This window comes from Neophocaena asiaeorientalis, unplaced genomic scaffold (assembly GCF_003031525.2).
Source record: "Neophocaena asiaeorientalis asiaeorientalis breed wild unplaced genomic scaffold, Neophocaena_asiaeorientalis_V1.1 scaffold606, whole genome shotgun sequence".
Lineage (NCBI taxonomy): Eukaryota > Metazoa > Chordata > Mammalia > Artiodactyla > Phocoenidae > Neophocaena > Neophocaena asiaeorientalis.
In genome coordinates this window covers 11,897,490-11,903,720 of record NW_020173687.1, presented here as the reverse complement: position 1 = coordinate 11,903,720, position 6,231 = coordinate 11,897,490, and the positions used below count along the sequence as shown (strand labels likewise).

Below are 6,231 nucleotides of genomic sequence, written 5' to 3'. Positions count from 1 at the left end.
TGGTTATATAAGGGAGGCTTTGGAGCTTCTTGTTCTTTTCCGTCCTCGGTGCTGTCTCTTCGACTTTGCTCCTGCGTTTCTCCTCCCGTGTCGTCCCATCCCGGCAACCAGGGTTTACTACTGTATGTGGTGAGTGGAAACCTCGCTTCGAGATCTCTGTGCCTCTTTTTCCCTTTTTTGTGCGGTCGCCCCTACCGGTGGCCCCCTCTCCTCGTGGTTGCCTCTGCTCTGACTCTAAATAGGCCTCAGCGCCTTTGGGGAGATCAGTTAGAGCTGGAAAAGCCCGCGCCTTGTGCTCGGGCCTGAGGAGTCTTCGGCTGGTGTAAATGATGACTTCACTTTTTTCCCCGTCAGATCGACAATGCTGATGTCTTTGAATACTTGCCAGTTAGTTCTGAGACACCGGCCTCAAAAGGCACTGCCATGTTCTCTTCCGACTGTGGGAAAATGGCGCTTGATGACCTTTCTTTGTTGGTTCGCAGGTTTGCGCGATCACAGCATACAGAATGGATCTTGGAGGAAGGGGTCCCTGCTGGGCCTTCAAGGAAACCACGTGTAGACATGAACAACCTTCAATCTCCTGACCTCTGGAGTAAGCATTTGTCTTTGGCCTATTGTAAGAAACGCATGCTCTGAGGAGCCTCTTAGTTTGCTAGGCAGCTTGGAGGGAAAGAAAAGATGATTAAGGGCAGCCAATTAGCATATTTTAGTTACTAGGTTTTCTTTGAGGTGTTCTGGGTGCTTGGTTATATTATAATTCACAAAAACATACCTTATTACAAAGTGAAATAAGTGAACTATCTCTTGAAAGTGAATAGGTGTTAAATTTTAAATGTCTTTGTAATGCTCTTGAAGGCACATTTTCAGATGCCATTCCTTCACTTGTTTCTTAATAAACAGCTTTCTTTTATACTTAAGCTTCCAAGTGGATGGATAATGTGATGACATTTAAAAAAAATTTTATGGGTGTAGAGTTGCTCTACAATGTTGTGTTAGTTTCGGGTGTACAGCAAAGTGAATCAGTTACATGTATACATATATCCCCTCTTTTCAGATTTATTTCCCATTTAGGTGTGATGACATTTTTAAGGAAAGCCAAATGTGTTTCTGTTGGCCTATTTGCTTTAATTACCAACTCCTTAACTGAGTCCAGAAATGCACTTTAAGGGTGGGACTTGGACGAAGTGTTCCTTAAACCTTGTTGTCCCAGAGTATTAAGTCGCGTTTTAAGTGATGACATCTTGCATTAAAGTGTAACATCCTAACACATAGTCGAAACCCTGCAGTCACCTAAGTAAAAGCCAGCCATTTCCCCACAATTCTTGCCAGCCACGCTGGCCTCTATCAAATGTAAGCACAGAAGGCAGAGGTATTTGTCTTAGCTACTATCTTATTGCCGAGAAAAGGACACAGAAGTGCTGAAATACTGCATGAAGTTTAAGGTAGAGAAACAGACGAACCAAATCTTATTCCTAGTTCAGGGTTCCTTTTTTTCTTCCTTCCTTCCCTCCCACCCTCCCTTCCCTCCCTTCTTTCATTGGGCGTTCATTGCTGCGCACAGGCTTTCTCTAGTTGGGGCAAGCGGGGGCTGCTCTTCATTGCGGTGCTCAGACTCTAGGTGTGTGGGCTTCAGTAGTTGTGGCACAAGGGCTTAGTTGCGCAGAATGTGGGATCTTCCCGAACCAGGGCTCGAACCCATGTACCCTGCAGTGGCGGGCGGATCCTTAACTACTGCACCACCAGGGAAGTCCCCAGGGTTCTTTCTGTAGAGGCGAAAAGCTTCCTGCTGGCATAAATGATGACTGAACTTTTTTCCCCGACAGATCGACCATGTTGATCTAACTTCTCTAAGCCAGTTTGTCTGATATGCCAGCTTGAGCATCTCTTCTGTCCCCCACTCCTTTGGGTATCTAGCTGACTGGCGGTCATGTTTCTGTTTTCATCTCAGGTTCACTGTTGGCAGAAAGCAGACTTTGAATGGACCATGATGGATCCAGGATTGGGAGAGAATTGGTAAGTCACGTCCATTATTAACTGCTTTTCTTTGAAAGAGGTTATCGCCATTGCTTTCTACTTTCTGTATGGCCATTGCAGCTGATGACTTAACTTTTTTCCCCGTCAGATCGACCCTGTTGATCTAACTGAACTATTAGCCAGTTTTGTCTGATGCATTGGCCACAAAGATAACTTCTGTATATCTGTTTTCTGCTTAACCACCAACAGACTACTTTCTGTGGGGCTTTTTTTAGTGGGAATTGGGCTTGCCCTATGGGGTTTTTCCCTCTTCCATCATTCAAGTCATTTATCTTGGCTTCATCTGTTAACTTCCTACAGGACCGGAGCCCTTTGTGCATCAGGGCATAAGTAGGTTGATTGCAGCCTGATCTCAGCTTGGTTCAGTCTGTCCTGTGACAGGTGAGGTTTCTGCAAATTGTTATCTAGGTATTAATCCCTCCTTAGTAAAATGATTACTAAATGTGCTCAGGGTAGAGAGGTGTTGGGTTTGCCCACTTGGGAGTAACCTGAGTACCCAGTTCCAAGTTGGGTAAAACGGGAGGGGAAGATCGTGTCCTTGGCAGTACTGTTGACCTATTGGTACTACCAGGTCTTTCCCTAAGAAAGGGGGGAAAATTAAATGAAAACTTAATTCTGCCTTGGCAGATAATACGAGATGAGGAGCTCCAAGCCATCTTTTGAGTTGAGATTGAAATTGGTTGTAATTTTTTTGGAAAGGTTGAATTCTTCACACTGTTAGCTGGAAGCCAACCTCAGTTCCTTACCCCATGGGTAAGGAACACAGTGGCTTGCTGCATCACAGTGAGCAAGCCAAGGAGACAGGCAGTCTCTATCTCCTGCCTCCTTTCTTTTTTAAACAAATAACACTTTGTATCCCTAATGTCTGCTTATCCACTTAATATTTCAGATGCCCCCATTTGTCCCTAAAGTATCTTTTGAATGAGCTTCATTTGTGTTAAATCCCTCTAGAATCAACATAACTTTTGGTGTGGTCCTGGGTATGTCTCCCTTACCTCTATTTACTGTACCTAGAAAGGCTATAGATTGATGATGAACATTTTGACGTTATCAGGAACAACACAGACTTCAGTGAGGTGCCAGACTCGAGGTTGGAAGTCTCTCCTTGGTCTGGTACTTAATTCAACATCCACCTAGTTCCTGAAGTCTAGATACTTCCACATCCCAAACAAGTAGCTGTTTATATCAGTTTACATCAGAATGAAGTCCTGATGTTGATGTATCTTTTTTCTTTTAAGGAGTTTCTCAACTGTGGAGTTGGAATGCAAGGTCTCTTGGAAAAAGATGACCCTGTTTACTGAGAAAGCATGAAGGTTCCGGTTGAATCAGTCTCATAAGGTTGCTGTGTAACCTGAGTGTCCAGAGCTGAAAAGCCTCTGGCTGTTTTGAAGAATCAAGTATTATATTAAACTTAGGTAAAAATTTCTTAACTTTGTAGCCTTCCTATCTGGAGAAGGAAAATAAAATCCTTTGAATCAAAATACTGTTGTATTTGGTCATTGGAGATAGAGACCTTGAACCAAATGATACTTGAGGTAAAAAGCTCTAGGGGCAGAGAGAGCTTTTAAGATTAAACTTAAAATTTTAATGTTTAAACATGGAAAGTTCCAAACAGACTAGTGACATAGGGCTAATCTGGTTTCACTTTAACTTCCCTACTCTGTCCCAGATACTTGATCTGACTAATCTTAGGAAGATAGGATTCCATTGTGGTTTTTTTTGACTTTGTACCTTCTAATCTGATTCCTGATGTTGACTCCAAGTCCCTTGAGTGTGTGGACCTAGTGCATCCGGTGAATAGAAAACTCGCTAAAGGGGTATTACTTTTTTTTTTTTTTTGCCGCACACCACGGCCTGATGCCCCTGCAGTGGAAGCTCGGAGTCTTAACCACTGCTGCACCAGGGAAGTCCAAGAAGGGTATTACTTCTGCCTTGTTGACTTGGCAACAAAAGACTTGTTGACATCCTCTTGCCAGTTAGACCAGTCACACAGGTCTAACTGTCCTCCATCACTTTAGGTGCACTCCAACCTGGAATGAATGACCAGGCCTAGCCCCGCCAGATCTTTGCATGGTTCCCTTGGTTTACTTAAATGTCACCTTCTCTGGGAACCTATCTAAAACAATCTTCCCCATCACTTTCTATTCCCTTATATTTTTCTTCGTATTATTTTTCACTGCCTAATAAATAGTGCCTATGTGTATGCAGTATACATACATTATATGTGTATGTTTATGTAGCATATATATTTGTCATCTGTCTCCCTACATTAGATCATGACTCCATGGTAGATAGTACAAGAGATAGTGTAGATAGCAGCTGTCCCTCCTTTGTGGCCCCTCCATGGCACACAGCACAGATCCCAGCACATGGATGGTAGGCCATTCAATAAATATTAAATGAAAGAATGAATCTGGGATTTCCCTGGTGGTCCAGTGGGTAAGACTCCGTGCTCCCAATGCAGGGGGCCCAGGTTTGATCCCTGGTCAGGGAACTAGACCCCACATGCATGCCGCAGCTAAGAGTCTGCACACCGCAACGAAGAAGCCGGCATGCTGTGATCCCACAACTAAAGATCCTGCATGCTGCAACAAAGATCCAGTGTGCCGCAACTAAGATCTGGCAAAATAAATATTAAAAAAAAAAAGTGAATCAGACGCTTGCCTTGTGGCAGGACTGCTAAGGTACTTGACTGGCACACCTTTTTAAAAGGTTTATTTTATTCTTTTTTTTTCTTTTTGGCTACGTTGGATTTTCGTTGCTGCATGTGGGTTTTCTCTAGTTGTGCGTGGGCTTCTCACTGCAGTGGCTTCTCTTGTGGAGCACAGGCTCTAGGCTTGCAGGCTTCAGCAGTTGTGGCACGTGGGCTCTAGAGCACAGTCTCAGTAGTTGTGGCGCATGGGCTTAGTTGCTCTGCAGCATGTGGGATCTTCCCAGATCAGGGCTCGAACCCCTGTCCCCTGCATTGGCAGGCGGATTCTTAACCACTGTGCCGCCAGGGAAGCCCTTGACTGGCACACTTTGTTACTCATCACAACAGCCTTGTGAGGTGAGAACTAGCATGATTCTTGCTCTTATTGCACAGATGAGGAAATTCAGTCTCTATATGAGACAGAATCAGGTCACAAACTCTGACTTATTTGACTCCTTTTCTCTCTCCAACTTAACTGCCTTTTACCAGAACAAGAAGTGTTTTCAGTTCTTTGAATCCCCTGCAGTTTCTAAAGCTGTTCCTTGCACATAGTAGGTGCTCAAAGAGGCAAAACTGACTAAATGATTCCTTGAACCAGCACTCAACCTGGTAACCTGAAGATATATTGAGTCCACAAAATCTTTCTTAAAAGAAAATGCATTGACATGATTTCATTCCATAAATATTTATTGAGTATCTACCCTGTGTCAGGCTCTGTTCTAGGTGCTGAGGATACAATAGTGGAAAAAAAAAAAAAATTCTTGCCTACATGGGACATAACATTGCTAGTGGAGAGAGAAACAATAAAAAGTAATATACTGTAGTATGTTATTTAATAAGTGCAATGGAGAAAACTAAAGTGAGGAAAAGGAATAGAAACGGAAAAGAAATGGAAATGTAAAGGTGGACATTTGAGTACAGAGCTAAACCAGATCAGGGAGTGAGTGGTGTGAGTATCAGTGGGAAATGAACGTTCCAGGCCAGTGCAAAGGTTTTGAGGCAAAAGCCTGCTTGTTGGGTTTTGTGTTTGGAGCATAGAAAGGAGTTCACTGTGGCTTCTTATGGAAAATTGGAAGATCTGATTATAGTAGACCCATTTTCCTGCCTGATAATTAGCTGTGGCTGAATAACGTTTTATGCATATATGTATTAATATGTATGTATGTATGTGTTTTTAGGCAGGTCATGTGCTTTCTAGTTCCCCACAATGGTGTATTTCCCTTTTTTTTTTTTTGCAGTACGTGGGCATCTCACTGTCACGGCCTCTCCTGTTGCGGAGCACAGGCTCTGGATGCGCAGGCTCAGTGACCACGGCTCATGGGCCCAGCCACTCCATGGCATGTGGGATCTTCCCGGACCGGGGCACGAACCCGTGTCCCCTGCATCGGCAGGCGGACTCTCAACCACTGCGCCACCAGGGAAGCCCTCCCTCTTTTAATATACCCGCCCCTGTAGTAATAATACTAACAATGGCTAACATTTATTGAGCCCTTACTGTGTGTTAA

General features: G+C 43.8%; 1 long non-coding RNA gene and 3 other non-coding genes across 5 annotated transcripts; all 4 read left to right on the top strand.

The window, feature by feature from the left end:
• Positions 1 to 4: 4 nt before the first annotated feature.
• On the top strand, positions 5 to 6,008 carry LOC112402995 (uncharacterized). Of its 2 annotated transcripts, XR_003003826.1 has the most exons (6): positions 5 to 129; positions 483 to 592; positions 1,949 to 2,013; positions 2,335 to 2,415; positions 3,273 to 3,449; positions 5,965 to 6,008. It is a non-coding gene; the product is annotated as an uncharacterized LOC112402995 (long non-coding RNA). The 2 variants fall into 2 exon arrangements; XR_003003825.1 differs by lacking the exon at positions 5,965 to 6,008 and having other exon boundaries at positions 6 to 129; positions 3,273 to 3,515.
• Positions 317 to 407, top strand: LOC112403114 (small nucleolar SNORD12/SNORD106). The gene has a single exon (XR_003003847.1). It is a non-coding gene; the product is annotated as a small nucleolar SNORD12/SNORD106 (small nucleolar RNA).
• LOC112403113 (small nucleolar SNORD12/SNORD106) lies at positions 1,786 to 1,874 on the top strand. Its single transcript, XR_003003846.1, has one exon. It is a non-coding gene; the product is annotated as a small nucleolar SNORD12/SNORD106 (small nucleolar RNA).
• Positions 2,085 to 2,176, top strand: LOC112403112 (small nucleolar SNORD12/SNORD106). The gene has a single exon (XR_003003845.1). It is a non-coding gene; the product is annotated as a small nucleolar SNORD12/SNORD106 (small nucleolar RNA).
• Positions 6,009 to 6,231: the final 223 nt, after the last annotated feature.